Genomic DNA, 17,699 nt, shown 5'->3' with positions numbered 1-17,699 from the left:
ACGTGCAGTTGGTGTTGGGTTTGCTATCAAAACACAGCTAGTTAGCAAGCTTACAAATCTCCCAAAGTGAATGATAGACTCATGCTAATGAGACTCCCACTGTCTGGGTAAAGTTCTGCAACTATCATCAGTGCCTATGTACATACATCTTAGAAGATCTTAGAAAAGTTTATTAAAGAGGCCATCCTTAATGGACTGGCTGACACCAACATCTTAAGAGATAGCCAGCACGGGTTTGTTGCGGGTAGGTCTTGCTTGACCAATCTCATTTCCTTCTACGACCAGGTGACCTATCACCTGGACAAGGGAGAAGAGATTGATGTCATATATCTTGACTTCAAAAAAGCCTTCGATCTGGTGTCCCATGATCGCCTCTTGGAGAAACTGGCCAATTGTCGCCTTGGGTCCTCCACGATCCACTGGCTGGAAAATTGGCTCCGGGGTCGGACCCAGAGGGTAGTAATCGATGGAAGTCACTCGTCATGGTGTCCTGTGACCAGTGGGGTCCCCTAAGGCTCTGTCCTTGGACCCATACTGTTCAACATCTTCATTAATGATGTGGACACTGGAGTCAGAAGCGGACTGGCCAAGTTCGCCGATGACACCAAACTTGGGGGCAAAGCATCCACACCAGAAGACAGGCAGGTTATCCAGGCTGACCTGGACAGGCTCAGCAAGTGGGCGGACGAGAATCTGATGGTGTTCAACGCCGATAAATGCAAGGTTCTCCACCTTGGGAAAAAAAACCCGCAGCATCCTTATAGGCTCGGCAGTGCTATGTTGGCTAGCACTATGGAAGAAAGAGACTTGGGGGTCATCATTGACCACAAGATGAACATGAGCCTGCAATGTGATGCTGCAGCTAGTAAAGCAACCAAAACACGGGTTTGCATCCATAGATGCTTCTCAAGCAAATCCCGGGACGTCATTCTCCCCTTGTACTCGGCCTTAGTGAGGCCGCAGCTGGAGTACTGTGTCCAGTTTTGGGCTCCACAATTCAAAAAGGATGTGGAGAAGCTTGAGAGAGTCCAGAGAAGAGCCACGCGCATGATCAGAGGTCAGGGAAGCAGACCCTACGATGACAGGCTGAGAGCCCTGGGGCTCTTTAGCCTGAAAAAGCGCAGGCTCAGGGGTGATCTGATGGCCACCTACAAGTTTATCAGGGGTGACCACCAGTATCTGGGGGAACGTTTGTTCACCAGAGCGCCCCTTGGGATGACGACTAGGTCGAACAGTCATAAACTACTACAAGACCGTTTCAGGCTGGACATAAGGAAGAACTTCTTTACTGTCCGAGCCCCCAAGGTCTGGAACAGACTGCCACCGGAGGTGGTTCAAGCGCCTTCATTGAACACCTTCAAGATGAAACTGGATGCTTATCTTGTTGGGATCCTATGACCCCAGCTGACTTCCTGCCCTTTGGGCAGGGGGCTGGACTCGATGATCTTCCGAGGTCCCTTCCAGCCCTGATGTCTATGAAATCTATGAAATCTATGAAATACTTGGATGTGATTAAGGACAACTTTTACAAAAATCTGGAGTCTCTTATCACAGAAGTGCTGAATAGGTCTGTGTGAAGCGGTAAGTATTTGTTCTGGATTTGGTTTCAGCCTATTCAGAGGGACAGTGATTCGATTTGGTGATTTGAATCACTGTCCTGATTCAATTCAGCTGATTCGGATTCAGAGATCCAGCCATAGACGATACAGGCAGTCCTCAACAATGCTGGACACAGCTTCCTCCAGCTGGTAAGTCTGTTGTGGTGGGTGGAGGGGGAGGGAAGGGGTGTGGGGAGGGCAGATCAATGCCCCCACAGTGAGTGAGGGATTGGGGCTGGGGCTGGGAGAAGCTGCCCAACTGGGGCAGGGCAGCATGGAACTCAGGAAGGAAGGCTCCCATCACTATGCAGCACCGGTCCAGGAGCTGCTCTTCTGGTGGCTCCTCTGGCAGCTCTCACCGCCAGTCTGGGAGGGCATGGGAGCGGGTATGTGCCCCCAGATCTGCACAGGGCAAGCTAGGCTGGGCTGCACTCCAGAAGGCAAGCCCCCACTGCGGGGCTGCACTCTGTGGGGTGGGTGGAGCCAGAGCTGTGCTCCAGGCTGTAGCTGGGGCTAACCACCCAGGGCGCAGCCCCGGCTCCACCCACCCCATGGAGTGCAGCCTAGAAGTAGGGGCTTGTCGCCCAGACTGCAGCCTTGATTCCACCCACACTGTGAAGTATAGCCTGGTGACAGGCAGCTGGAGTTAGCCTCCTGGAGCACAGCCCAGTGCATCCTGCCATGCGCAGATCCGGGGACACATGCCTGTTCCCATGCCATCCCAGACCAGTGGTGAGAGCCACTGGAGGAGCCATCAGAAGAGCAGCTCCCAAACTGGTGGTGTGCAGTGGTGGGAGCTCCTCCCCACCCCCCACCTTGGCTGGTCAGCTTGTCCCAGCCCCAGCCCCAATCCTTCCTTCACTGTGGAGGCGCTGATTTGTTCCCCCCCACCATGCCCCTTCCCTCCTCCCTCCACCCACCACAACAGACTTACCAGCTGTGTCCAGTGTCATCAAGGACTGCCTATATAGTCTATGGCCAAATCTCTGGATCTCTCTAAATCTCTCTGAACCAATTCAGAGGCTTTCTATTTGATTCCAAGTTTTTAATGAGTCTCCCAATTCAATTTGGATCTGGAGATTTGGCCGCTGAATTGGAGTGTGTGAAACAGACATTTTGCTGAGGAACTGCACAGCCAACTAGTAGCAATTGATGTGAACTCCAATAACATCAAGGAAAACTGGGCATCCTTCAGGGACTCTGTCTACTTGGCTGCATCCAATGCCCTCGGTCCCACCATATGTAAACATCAAGATTGGTTTGATGAAAACAATACTGACCTAGAGAGACTACTGAATGAGAAACATTGGCTCCATAAGTCCTGCTTAGAAGACAGCACTTCAATATCTAACAAGGCAGCCTTCAATAACATCAAGAGGATTATCCGATGCAAACTTGAAGAGATGCAAAACTCATGGCTGAGCAACAAAGCAGATGAGCTTCAGTCCTACACAGACAGGAGTGAGATGAAGAATGTCTATGATGCTCTGAGGACAATATATGGGGCACGGTAATAAGGAACATCTCCAATACTGAGTGTTCATGGCATCACGCTACTAATCAATAAGGGAAATATACTGCAGAGATAAGCAGAACAGTTCAAAAACATCCTCAATCAACAATCATCTATTAGTGAGGAAGCAATTGATCGACTGCCCCAGGTAGACATTAACATATCTCTTGCTGATCCTCCAACACTGACTGAGACTGTGAAAGCAATTAATTTGCTGTCATATGGTAAAGCACCTGGAGCAGATGCTATACCAGCAGAAGTCTACAAGGCCAGAAGCTTGCACATAGCTTTGAAACTGACTGAACTGTTGCAGTAAATGTGGACTTAAGGTACCACACCCCAGGAATACAAGGGTACATCCATCATCCACTTGTACAAATGGAAAGATAATAGACAATCTTATGACAACCTTGGGGCAACTCCTTGCTGTCAATAGCTAGTAAAATCCTCACCAGAATTCTGTTGAATCACCTTACGCAATGCATTGAACAACGGCTCTTGCCCGAAAGTCAATGTGGTTTCAGGAACAGACACAGGACCATAGACATGGTGTTTGCAGCTTGTCAACTTCAGGAGAAATACCAGGAACAGAACTCTAACCTGTACTTGACTTTCATTGACCTGACAAAAGCTTTTGATACCATCAGTTGGGAGGGCCTTTGGAAGATCATGGTAAAATTTGGTTACCCAGAGAAATTCATTGCAATGATCTGGCAATTCCATGATGGCATGCTCACTGAGGTTGTGGATGACAGTGAGTCATCTGAACCATTCCCAGTAACAAATGGAATCAAGCAAATGTGTGTGTTGGCTCCAACCCTCTTCGGTATGATGTTCTCTGCCATGCATACAGATGCTTGTTTGTTTGTTTGTTTGGGTTTTTTTGTGACTGTGACACTAGGATTGACATTAGTTACTGGACTGATGACAGAATCTTCAATTTGAGGAGACTACAGGTGATGATGAGGTTTCAGGAAGTGACCGTTCATAATCTTCTACTTGCTGATGACTGTTCCCTGAATGCCAAATCTGAGTCTGACATGCAATGGAGTACGGACCATTTCTCTTCAGCTTATGACAATTTTGGTCTCACAATCAACATTAGAGACAGAAGTGATGCACCAACCTGCACCAGAAAAGCCTTACGTAGAGCCTACTATCACAGTGAATGGCCAAACCCTCCAGGCAATGGACAAGTTCACCTATCTTGGCAGTACACTGTCACATGCAGTTCACATTGACAATGAAACCAATGCCAGAATTGGTAAAGCAAGTGTTACCTTCAGCAGACTACGTGCAAATGTGTGGGAGTGCAGAGGCATCAGTCAACATACAAAACTGAAGGTGTACAAAGCCATTGTGTTGCCAATCCTGATGTATGCATGTGAAACCTGGATGGTGTACAGATGCCATGCTATAAAGCTGAGCCACATTTACATGGACTGTCTGAGGAAATTGATGAGGATAAGAATGCAAGACAAGGTCCCAGACACTGGGGTTCTTACACAGGCAGGCTTTCCAAGTATCTATCATCTATTGCTGAAATCACAGATGAGATGAGCAGGCAATGTCACCAAGATGTCAGAAGAGCAACTGCCAAAGATCTTTTACAGTGTACTAAAAGACAGGAAGTGCTCTCAGGGGGTGCATCCAGATGAATCCACATGTGCCTCTTGCAGTATCTCAAAACCCTTTGAGACGCTGCAAGAGGCATGTACGGGAACAAAAAAAAATATTCCCCGCACTGCAAAATTAGACCCCTGGGTATCCAGAGGTCAAACAATAACCTGGGGGGAAAACCTAGGTCAGGGCACAGTCCCAAACCATGCCCTGAAGTAACCAGCAGCTTAATCCTCTCCAAAGAGATGCTCTGGCAACCTGCCAGAGCATCTCTGTGGTTGGCCCTTTCCTCAGGCCTGAAACACGCTGCCTGCCCATGTGGGGCAGGCAGCGGTGCAAGCTGCAGGGATCTGGACCTGGCTTCTGCCAGGTAAGTAGTGGGTTAGAGGGCTAGAGGAGGGGAGAGGGGACCTTCCCTAACTCTCCATTTGTTCCCCCTGACCCCGGTTCATTCTCCCTGTTCTCAGTTCATTCTCCCCACTACCTCCCCATTCTCCCTACTAGCTCCTCCCCACTAGCATTTGTTCCCCTATCTCCCTGTTCATTCTCCCCACTCCCCTCTCATTCCCCTTGCCCCCTGTTTGTTCCCCTAGCTCCCAGCTGGCTCTCTTAGCCCCTCCCCCCCCACACCCACTGACAGTAATAGAGAATGAGCAGAAGGCTGGAGAGAGCAGAGGAAGTCTCCAGCTCATTTCCAGGAGCTTGTCTCCAGCTGCCTGCCGGTCTCCAGTCCCCTGTGGTTGGCCCTTTCCTCAGGCCTGAAACACGCTGCCTGCCCATGTGGGGCAGGCAGCGGTGCAAGCTGCAGGGATCTGGACCTGGCTTCTGCCAGGTAAGTAGTGGGTTAGAGGGCTAGAGGAGGGGAGAGGGGACCTTCCCTAACTCTCCATTTGTTCCCCCTGACCCCGGTTCATTCTCCCTGTTCTCAGTTCATTCTCCCCACTACCTCCCCATTCTCCCTACTAGCTCCTCCCCACTAGCATTTGTTCCCCTATCTCCCTGTTCATTCTCCCCACTCCCCTCTCATTCCCCTTGCCCCCTGTTTGTTCCCCTAGCTCCCAGCTGGCTCTCTTAGCCCCTCCCCCCCCACACCCACTGACAGTAATAGAGAATGAGCAGAAGGCTGGAGAGAGCAGAGGAAGTCTCCAGCTCATTTCCAGGAGCTTGTCTCCAGCTGCCTGCCGGTCTCCAGCCCCCTGCTCATTCCCCTGCTTGTCTCCAGCCTCATGAGGGGGCTGGATAGAACAGGAGACTGGAGAGAAGCCCCTGGAGATAAGCTGGAGACTTCCCCTGCTCTCTCCAGCCTCCTGCTCATTCTCTGCTACTGCTGGTGAGTGTGTGAGACGGGGCTCGGAGAGCAAGCAAGGAGCTGGGGGAATGAATGGAGACCAGGGGAATGAATGGGAGCAGGGTGAATGAATGGGGATGGGGGAACAAACAGGGAGCTGGGGGTGGGGGTGGGGGGAACGAGCCTCCTGCTCATTCTCCTATTCTCTCCAGCCTCCTGCTTCTTCTCCTGCTCATCTCCAGCCTCTGAAGGCTGGAGAAGAGCAGGGGAATGAGTAGGGGACTGGAGACCAGCGGAAGGACCAGGGGGGCAGCCTGGGACCCTGCAGGCAGGGTAGTCCATGTACTGTTGGGGGGGTGCTCTTCTCTGTGGGGGACAGAGGACCATTGGTGACACATAGGGGGTGTATGTGGGTGCACGTTCATCCCCTGAGCGTGACAGTGCAGCCCCTCAGAAAAGGCACCACTGACACTATCGGCAGTGCCTGTGGGTGGTCACGCCACCACCCCCACCCCTGCCACCAGCAGCATCTGCAGGCAGTCAGCGATCACTGCTGACCATTGTTGTCACTGCCGGTGGTGTCTGCGGGTGGTTGCTGACCCCTGGTTTGTGCTTGCCAATCCACTCCCTGCTGCCAACAGTGCCAGCAATGTCTGTGGGAGCTGCCTGCTTACCACTGCTGCCACGCTTCTGCCGCCACCATCACCACCATGCCCCACCAACCACTGGGGGGCACATGGCATTCATGCAGAGGACCCACCCCTCCTAAGCAGCCCCCACACCCACAGTCCCTCCACACCTACCCTCATAGTGACTCACATCCCCCCACATCCCTCCACATCCCCCCACCCCACTTCCCACCTCCTCCTGCAAACCCCACATCCCCCCATCACACACCCACCATGAAACCAAAATCAAACATTAAAACAAAAGCAGCAAAAAGCCCCAGCTCAAATTTGCACCACTTCTATATGAGCTGCTGCAAGCGCACGTGCTTGCATGTGCGGATGCGCTCAGGGAGGCCAGAAGAAATGCTTCAAGGACTCCCTCCAATCATACTTGAAACATTTCAACATTGACCCAAGGTCTTGGGAAGATCTCGCTCATGATTCTTCCACCTGGCAAAGCCTCTTCCATATTGGAGCTACCAGCTATGAGCGGAGAAGAGAAGAATTGCTGAGGCAGACAAGAAGTGCAAACAGTGTAAATCTCACAACAGCAGCACAAAATGGCATCTCTTGCTCAGTGTACTATAGACAGTTCAAAGCACAAATTGGCCTGATTAGCCTTTCACATGTTCACAGAAACCAAACCAACCAGTGATGAAATTGTCATCTTCAAATTCACAAGAAAAACAACAACAAAAATTCTGACATTTCTTACATTTCAAGTGCTTGACTTTGTAGCTTTAAATAATGCTCTTTAAGGAACTGTGCATGTCTTGTAAATTAAAAGTACATTTTGAACATAGATAAGATACCTAAATACAATGTGAACATGATAATTTTGTTCATTGAGAAAAAATCAGTACTAGATAAAGTGAAGTTAAGCTGTGAGGAATTACTACTGCTGGTTAGAACATTGTGACAGTACATGTGAAATTTACCTTTTAAAGCTGGATTGCAAACACTTGAGTAATTTTGCAGTTAAAGTTCACAGCATTTCATGACATGTGGGCTATCTCTGACAATAAAATTAAAGCCATGCCACAGAGGCAGTTCTGTGTTGCGCTGTCTCTCTCATAAAATCTAAAAAGTCTAAAAGTTTGCAATTGTTCTTTCTCTTCACTTTATTCTGATGAAAAGCAATTGTGGAATGCAAATGTTCTCTATGAGGAGTTTCAATCTGTGTTGTTTTCAGGACAGGGCACACATGGGGTGCACATATAGATGTGCCCACTGAGACTGACTGATACTGTATGACAACCACACCTTATATCCTTCCAAGCCATATTGGGAAACTGCTAAATGATACTTCCCTATGTATTTTTTTTTCTTGCTGCCCTCATTGTCTTTAGAAGCTCAGATTATAACATTTAGCAGATAGCATGTCAGAATTGCATGGAATCAACTGTGAAGCCAAAGTCATGTTATATCTGTGTATTCACAGTGTGATATTCTACTAGAATATAACATCTCTGAAAGTAGGGTTAGAATATTTTTTCAGCCATGATAACCAGGAAATGTCCAAGAGGCAAGACTTTTTTTGATAACTACTATTGGACTAACTGAATAGCTGGGAGAGCTGTTGGATAAGCTATCAGGCATCAGGTACCCTTTCTCAGGTCTGAAGAAGCAGACACAGGCCTCATACCCAAAAACTCCTCCAACAGCTCTCTCAACAACACAGTTGCTCCACTAAAAGATATGACAAAAAAGTCTTGCTTCTCAGACATCTCTGAAAGTAAGTTCATCTAGGCTAGGGACAGACATTCAAAAAGCCTGAGCTTAAATTGATTAAATCTTTGCAGGTTAGTCTAACTGGGCTAGACTGAACTGATTTGTAACTGCACAGACATCCCAGACATGTAGGCACATGCCTGCAGTGGCTCAGGCCAGGCACCAGATTAGCTCTAATTAGCCCAGCAGGGAATTGATAACAGTGTTTATCACCCCTAATTCAGTGTTTATCACCCTATTAAGAAAGCAGAAGGACATTACCAGCTACCTGTTGATTCTGGCTGTTGACTCAGCATAGACCTTAGCCAGCATGTGGCTGCTAGCTAATACACAAACACCTCCTCAGCAAGACAGAGGGGAAGGTGGATTCCTGCTTAGCAGGGGATGGAGGGGAGCAGCCCACAGTCTCTTCTGGAGCTCCAGCCAGGAAGAAGAGGGGAGAAGCCAGCCCTGCTGTGGAACAGAGAGCCCTGCCCATCCCACAGTGCATGCTGGGCACTGGGGACTCTGTTTTATCTTAAGCCAGGAAGGGGCCTGGGACAGACATTGCATAAACCAGTTTGATACAAATCAGTTAACTCTGATACTACATTGAACTAGGTTTATCTCAAACTGGTTTCAGCCATTCTGAAACTGGTATATGTGCACTGAAGATCTGTTCTATTACAAGTTTAAACCAGTTTCTGATCACTTAACCCAGTGTATGTGTAATGTCTGCCCCTAGCCCCAAAGATAGAATTTAGCATTGTAACTGAAAATTAAAAAGTCCTATAATTCATTACTTTGAGAATTACTTCAAGTGGGTCTCTCAGTGCCCTATTTAGTAAAAAGATATTGGGAAAATGTAGTTCCTAAATCATTCATGAGCTTGGAGTCTGATGTTAAGGTGCCTAGGAGCCTAAGGGATTGTCTATCCTTAAAATAAATATTTTCATTTCAATTAGGCTTATGTAGTTAAAATGGCAAAACAATTATTGCATAGATAGCATTATACCATTATAAACAATAAATAAACAGTTTTGGAAACTGGATCTAGGTTCTTACAAGATGCAAGTGGCTTTTAAAAACTTTACTTATTAACAATAGCTGAATCATTTTTACATAACAATATAAAAATCTAAAACAATAGTATATTTTTATATGTAGGCTTGGCATTTTGCCAATGCAGACAGACTATTCTGGAAAAATCACAACATTTCTGTGCATGTCTCTTGAGCAGATTGAGATACATCCATATTGTTTAGTTATTTCATCTCTTTTCCTTATGCTGGGGTTCTTTTCTTCCCTCTTTGCACCTGTATATTCTTTGGTTGGTCCATACATAAAATTATTATATTGTATATGCTAGTAAAATGCACCATTTTTAAACTGGAAAAACTAAATCAGTCTTTTGTACTACATAAATAAGAGTGGGGGAAAACACGTTTTGAGTTAGCCTATTTATCCACCTCAAACATTAACAAGGAAAAGAAAAGAAAAGAAGAGAAAGAGAAGAAGAGAATAGAAAGAGACAAATGGACCAACTGACCATACAATTTTTTTTTTAAAGGGAAAAGTATTTATTTTAAGAGTCTATTAAATAGTGAATACAAAAAGTACCAAGAAAAAATAATACTGAAAACCCTATGCTTGTAAGATTTTAAATGAAACCACATACTTCCTCTCAAAGTTTGGAAAGATGGGTATTTCTCATGGCCAAAATAATGGAATGTTAAGTCATCCAGAGAGGCTAAGTTAATTAACAGCAGCTGTGTGCTGACTACAGTAAGAAGGGGTATCTTGCAAGGTGCCTTCTATTAAAAACTTCTGAAAGTCTAAGCACTTTAGTAACTAGCTTTGCACACACCCCTTTTGCCTTTCTTATGCTCTGAATTAATTAAGATTGGAATAATTACTATTAATTTAATAAAAAAGACAATAATCTATAACCTTAATTGATGTCATTTTGACCCAATAGAAAACTACAGAGCAGCCTGGTAAATATAATATTGCAAATAGTAATGAAGATTAAATTAATGTAAAGGAGGTTAAAATGTGAACTTTAATGTTGAGCCAAAGAAGATGGAAAAATAAACAGAATCCTTGAAGGGAATGCAGAGTGACTATGGAAAGCCTGGATGAATTTGCTGATTAGGCTTAGACACTAATGCAATAGTTTAGCGCAGGAGCAGGCAAAGTCTGGCCTGCAGGCTGGATCCGTCAGCAATGGACTCCATTTCCTAGCAGCCTCTGCCCACGTGGCTGCGACCAGTTTCAATGGAGTCCGGAGCAACAGCCTCATGGTGATAGCGTGGGACCGGGGTTTCCGTGTAGACCAGCCCCAGCAACGCTGACAGGCAACAGCAACACCAGCCTCTTCCTGGTGTCGGGGCTCTGTTGTGGTTGAGAGTAGGGCGGACTCAGCTGCTGCCACCTGTGCAGGGCAGGCAGAGGTGACAGTGCTGGGAGGGGTGGTTATAGGGAGCTATGGGGAATTTGGGGGTGGCTATAGCCCCCCCAAGCCTGCCCCTAAAGCCACCCCTGCTGCCAGGGTGTGCAGCAGTGTGGGGAAATGCTCTGTGACCAGGCTTGGATCTTGCAGTAGTGACAGCATGGTCCACAGCCAGGGCAGAGCCGCGATCGACAGACTGCATGCCCTGGGCAGAGGCATACAGGCAGTGGATCATGGCTGTGTCCCAGCTCCAGACCATGCTGTCACCACCGCAAGATCTCAGCCCAGCTGCAGAGCAGCTCTGCCCCCTGCTGCATACCCAACCAGCGCTGCTGGGGCTGATCTCCACAAAAAGCCCAGCCTCACACTATCACAGCAGGGCTGCTCCTGGGGTCTCCATGAAAACCAGACCCAGTCATGCGGGCAGAGTCTGCTGGGAAATGGAGTCCAGCTGCCGGCCAGATCCTCCATTTTGCCCACCTCTGGTTTAGGGAAACCAATCTGTCAATGTAATGAGATATTACTCAACTCAGGAATTGATCCTGCCTTTTAACGCACAATGCCTAGGCAGATTTTATCCCAACATGGATAGCAGGATAGCATCCTCTTTAACACTCAAAAAATACATTAAGAAATATGACTGGTACTTCAGTATTTTAGCCAACCTTCCCCACAATACCAAGGCTGCTAATAGGGCAGACCCAGCTTCCTAATTTTGTAAAGTATACATATATAAAATACAAATAACATTCACTGATCTTATGGGCATTGTGTATTAAGGACAATTAAGTAGGTTAGTGAGCAGTTTAAGTTGAGGCTTCTGTAAAGCTTTGTAAGTTCACCAAGAATGCATGCAAAACTCCCCAGTGACTTGGGGGCAGCTGTCTAGACTATTGTTCCTTTCAGTACTTTTCCCAACAATTACAATTATGTACAGTAATCCCAACAAAAGTAGCTGGACTTCACTTGACCAACTGACCAGACTGGTTCCCACATGCCTAGCTCCTTTTGTTGGAGTACAGGCAGGTGTTTGGTCATAATCTGGAGATCTAATATACATGCCTCTTCTACATCACAAAAGGTAAGTTCTTAGCCACACTCTCTGAAATCCCTACACTGCCATTGTGTACATCTGTAGGCAGTCTCTGAAACCAGAAGATGAATGAATGGGGGAAGACAGAGTATATGGAGAAACATGAAATATGGCATTGCTGGCCCACTCAAAATTGCCATGCTTAGGTCTGCATCTTAGTGCAACTTTGCTAGAAGAGAGACTGTGCATGGTCCTAGCACCCTGGCTATTTCACCTGAGCTGATCTACCAAAGGGTCATAATTAGTTTGCTTATGGTGTGTTGGCTGTGAATATGAAGGTGATTCAATTGATGTAAACATGTGGGAACCAGTTATCCACTGTCACTCTGCTGTCCTCAAATTACCATGTGCAAGTTAAGAGTCTTCCCTTGCCTTGTATTAATAAATGTGTACCATTAACATGTTTTGAAGCTATTTTTTCATTCTCTTTCATCCTCTTATTTTTTCATCCCTTTAAAGATCATAACCCTAAAGTGCTAAATTTTCAAAATTTCCCGCCCCCCCCAACCCTCCCAAGATCTGGGTTTTTTGGATGCGTGAGTATGTTTTGAATCAAGCAGAAATCATATGAAAACAAACAGGTGTAATAAGCCAAAAACAGGTCAAAGGACCAATATTAATTCCCCCTCAGTGGAGCTTTAGCAAAACACAGCCACCTGGTGTCACATAGCTTGCCTTGGAATCTAATCAAAGAAAGGCTGAAAATGCCATGAGAAGAGTCTACCTGAAACCAAGAGATACTGGGAAACCTCAATAGGCCACTGCTCATTTCCAATGATCTTGCAGACAAGAAAAAGGAAGCTTGCAAATATTAGTGTCTACCAGAAGCAAATCTCTGAAGTTGCTGCAACATGCCCATAATTTTTCCAGTGTCCAGCTAGTGAACAGCTTGCTGAATTTCAATTGCGTTTCTGCCAGCATTGTTTTTTAAATAACAGCAGGCCTTGGCACATAGAGGATTGATTCAGACACAAAGAAAGTTTCTGGACCCTATAAAATAAAATACAAAAATTCAAAATTTCTAATAGTTGGAGAAAAAAATGATCTAAAAACTGAAAATCAGAATTCTCTTGGGTTTTTGAACTGTGCAGAAGATGCTCTAAGTTTGAATCTAGATTCAGCCTCATGTGACTGCAGCATACTGGAGTGGACACATAATAGATCAAGGCTTAAACTAGCTATCTTGGCTGCCAATATCAATCTATCTGCAGTGGCTGAGATCTCATTGGGTGCATCTACATGAGACATTTACTGCACAGCAGTTGATTGATTAACTGCATAGTAAATGTCTCAGCATCTACACATGTGTCCCTATTTGGGTGCATGAAACTAATAAACTCTGCATCAGGGTAGGATGTGTAAATGCAGGTCCTACCCTGCTGTGGAATTTTTCCATGTGCAGCAGTGCACGTGTAAATGTGGCTGGCTGAGGCACAGGGGTGCTTCAATGCAGGGGCTGCCTGCTGGCTAGCACCCTTGTGCCTCAGCCAGCCCCTCTGCAGCACGCTGAGTCCGGTTAGAGAAGCCCCAGGTGTCACAGTACGGTGGAGTTAAATGCTCTGGGCGAGAACGAGGAGGTAATAACACGGAGGCAGAGTCCCTTGGCACTTAAAGCGTAATGCAAAAAGTTTTATTTTTGTACTCACGTTGGTAGTGAGGCTCAGTGTTCTTAAAGCTGTTACAGATACTGCAGTTATTCGCTCCCCTGGGAGAGATCACTCATTCGGGGTACGGAGGGGTCACCCGGGTTTTGGATATCGGTGGGCGTTCGGGAGACTGGGATAAGAATTGGCCAGATTCCACCCTGCTTGTTCAGTCTCGGACTCCGGAATGATTTCTTCCGGATTCCTTGGTTGTTTTATAAGACCGACACAATTGTCAGTGTCCCCGTGAACCAATTAGCTTCTATTATTCTGTTCGTTCCCTTATATGGTGGTCTCCCCCCGGGTTTGAGTCTCCCCCCGGATTTGAGGAAGTGCCCAACAGTTACGGCAATAGCGTGACAATATATGCAATGACTGCGGCTGCTATCTGTGAGTTAGAACATTTAGTACCTTTGTACTTCTCTAAAATGATGGCTGCTTATCTGTAAGTTAGCACAGTCAGCACTCTCCCAAAATGACGGCTGGTCACTCGGGAGCAAGCAGCAAATATTATATAACACCAGGCTGGCAGGATGACCCCCAGGGCCTCCTGCCAGCCAGAGCTGCTGTGACCTGGCTTAATGTGCTGTTTGCCAGGCACGCGTGTAAACCATGCACCAGGAGCTTCCCAGGACCATTAAACTGCAAAGCAATAAACTCCATTGTTTATTGGTGCCACCCAAATGGCCCATGTAGATGCACCCAGTGAGGGTTAATGTATTCCGCCTCACAGGTGCATTCTGCAACCTGCAATGACCGTCAGAATGCTATCAACATACAACATAGTAGATTAAAGTTAACTCCAATGCATCTATATTATACTGAAGACACTACTGCAACTACAAAGTAGAAATTAGCTTGTTTACCTTATTCTAATTTTACAGGGGACAGATTAACGCATGGATTCGGATGCCTCTAAATTTTGTAGATATCAAAATCTTGATTAAGATCTCTATTTTGCATCAGTTATTCCTAGCTATATGAATTATATTTTCCCTGATGACACATTCCCATGATATAAAAGGATACAGACCAATCAGCAGGGAATATAAGAAACAGTGCATGATAGTTTTGTTATATGTTGAAAGATAAGCTAAATAAATCAGAAACAACTGGTCTCCACACATGATATTGTATCAATGTACAAAAATAGGTAGTAACAGAATAAGGGATGGAAGACACCTGCTATTATATGGATTATGCTCATGTGTGCTTTAACATCTGCATTTCTCTTAGTATATAATTCATTATAAGAAGTGGTGTCCCTTCATTCCAGACCTTCTGTTCTCACACAAATATAGTCTCTCTCCCTGGCTGCAGCAGATGTCCAGAGCCTTCCCAATGGGAGAAGGTCTTTATCTCTACAAGGAGAGAGCACACAGTAAACTTGTGTGTAAATTTATATTGTACAAACCACTCTACATTGGTCCACTATGTGGACACACTTATCATGAATTATGTGCAAGATGGCTCACTGCACTTTTAAAATAAGCAACCTTACACACTAAGACTGTATCTTCTTTGAAGTTAATGACAAACTTGCAAAAACTTCAAATGGACCAAGATAATGGCCAACGTTACTTTTGGCTAGCTAATATGAGAGTACCTCCAGAACTCTAAACAGATTCAACAAAGTGCTGCTTCCAGGAAAACTTATTTTTAAAATTTGGGGGTTTTTTTTCTTTTCATACATTAGGAAAAAAATTCCTTTTCAGTCAGTTCCACTCTTCAGTGAGCATGAATCATCACAATTTGGGGCCTGATCAAATGCTCCCAATCAAAGTCCAGGCAAATCTTTCCAACAGCTTTAGAGGCCTGTGGCTCAGGATCACTTAAGGGCCATTTTGCAACCACAGTCCTATTATTAGCTGCTTTCTTTGATGCATTATATTTCAAATGCAGTAAATAAGGGGAGAATAACTTGTAGACTCGCACCTGATAACCTTTTTTGGCTTATTTCCTGGAAAAACAACAATGTTCTATTTCATTTTTCTTTTAGCTCTTTTATTTGATTTAATCAAACTTTCATAATTAAATGGACATAAAAAGGGTGAGGCTTGTGTACAATAATATATTTTCAGTTGGCTGTGTTGCAAAAGCATGTTTATTTCACCATATGTTGTTGCTTGACTCTAGTCTCTCAGCAAGACATCAGCAATATCACTAGTTGCTGACTGTGTAACAATAACCACCTTGAAAGCAGCTGAACTTGTCAGTAGGTTAGTAATAAAATAGAATTAGCACTTCCTTTACATGGTTTCAGTCAAAATCATGGTCCTTTGGGGAATATTACATCTTTGCCCATAGTGAGTTTGGAAATGAAAATAAATAGCCAGTAACAACAGACTTGCAATAACAGATTGGGCACCAAACCAAAAAGAACGTATACTGTAACAATGCAACTTGCTTAAATCAATGTCCCAGAAATATCAGTTCATTTATAGATAGCAAAAAAAAATGAAATGCAACTTTCAAACAATGTTATTAGATGTCAAAACCCTGTCACACAAACATCAATTTTTAGACCACTGATAAATCTGCTTTTGTCGCCTTTCAAACTTTTCTATCTCCAGTCCAATTAATTTGTTAAATTTCAGGTCGGCTTCTATTATCTGAAACTAGCACATGAAACATAAAAAGAAGAACAACATGGATTTTTTTCCTCCTGAAGTTGCTAGTATCTTGTAGCTGCCCTGGGGAGAAATGGAATGTCAGAATGATCTGGAGCCCCTCTCATATAACAAACAGAAAGAAGTAGAAATCATTGATAATAATAGCATAGTCTAACCCCCAGTGTGTCATATAAAATAATTAATGCATACACTGTGCCAAGACACAAATTAAGACATTAATGCTGTAGAACATAGCTAAAGGCTGCAGGCTCCTTGCTTATCTGAGAACCATTTGGAAAGTAGGGTTCTAGCCCTCATGATAAACTGAACATAAAAAATACAAAGGTGTCTGAGTCTGCAGACAGATTGCAAGAATAGTTTTGAAAGATGCGAACTGCCCTATTCTTCTTCAAGACTGGTTAACTACACCAAAGTAGTGATTTGAGACTACAGAAACAACACCCACAAGGATTCTATACTTTAACAGCAGAAAAAAAATGCAATGACTCATCTCCTACCCATCCACCCACTAAAATATACCCAGCTATTGGGCTAAGTATGCCTGATGGGGAAAATGGGCCACTCAGTAACTGATGATGCTGTTTGAGAGAAAAATGGCTTCTGCAAGGTCACAGTGGGGTAGCAGAGCCACAGAGAGTTCTGCATATCATAATGTGTCCAGATATCACTACTTTCTCTTCACTCATATAAATCGTCCTTGTTGTTTATAGGAGGGCTTTTAAGATATTCATCTACGGGCTATATGAAAGCCTGCCTCCAAAATCTCTAATAGACAAAAAGTACATGGTGCAGTTTTTAACAACACAATTCTTTCTCACTGAACTTGGAACAACATATTATCTTCCAACTGGAAAACAATGATGAAAAGCTTAAAATAAACTGTTAGTCTACCAGATGACCAATCTTTCTGGTATAAAGATAACTCAGTATCATCCTCATACTATTGTATATATTAGTCTTCTGATAACATTTTCATCTTACATTACATTTTAGATGCACACGCTCATACTAAGACACCATCAATAAAGGATAATAAAGTATGCAAGTATTCAGGGCAATTTACTTGGGATTAAAAGCCATCATAACACCTTTTAAAAATTAGATGTTTACCTGCTCTTTTAGTCTTAGCACTAGTCTCTACCTTTCAAGCCACGTTAATGACAAAACCTATATTGAGAAATACATAAAAACCGGCAGATGAAAACCAGCAAACTTGAAAGTAATTGTGATTAAGTACACCAGCAAATGTTCTTATAGCCTCAGTTTCAGGAGTCATCCTTCATGAAGTCAGTAGCACAATAATAAATAGTAAGTAATAGGCCTATGTGGGTTGGTTCTAAACTGAGGTCTAAATGAGTAGCATTCCTAAGTGGGTACAGTTCAAAGGTAAAAATACAAAACTTAATCCTGTACCAGTAGACCTACAAAAACACAGTCAAGCTCCTGGTACAGATTTACAGCCTCCCATCAGTTAGAATTAC

General features: G+C 44.7%; 1 long non-coding RNA gene across 2 annotated transcripts in view; it reads right to left on the bottom strand.

The window, feature by feature from the left end:
* LOC102387547 overlaps positions 1–13,758 on the bottom strand; it is a 36,683-nt gene extending 22,925 nt beyond the window's left edge. For both annotated transcript variants that reach the window (XR_003096250.1, XR_324959.2), the window contains exon 1: positions 13,589–13,758. This is a non-coding gene — a long non-coding RNA (uncharacterized LOC102387547). The remainder of the gene's footprint in view (positions 1–13,588) is intronic.
* Positions 13,759–17,699: the final 3,941 nt, after the last annotated feature.

The sequence above is a fragment of the Alligator sinensis genome, unplaced genomic scaffold (genome assembly GCF_000455745.1).
Source record: "Alligator sinensis unplaced genomic scaffold, ASM45574v1 scaffold1036_1, whole genome shotgun sequence".
NCBI lineage: Eukaryota > Metazoa > Chordata > Crocodylia > Alligatoridae > Alligator > Alligator sinensis.
This window is presented reverse-complemented; position numbering and strand designations above follow the sequence as displayed.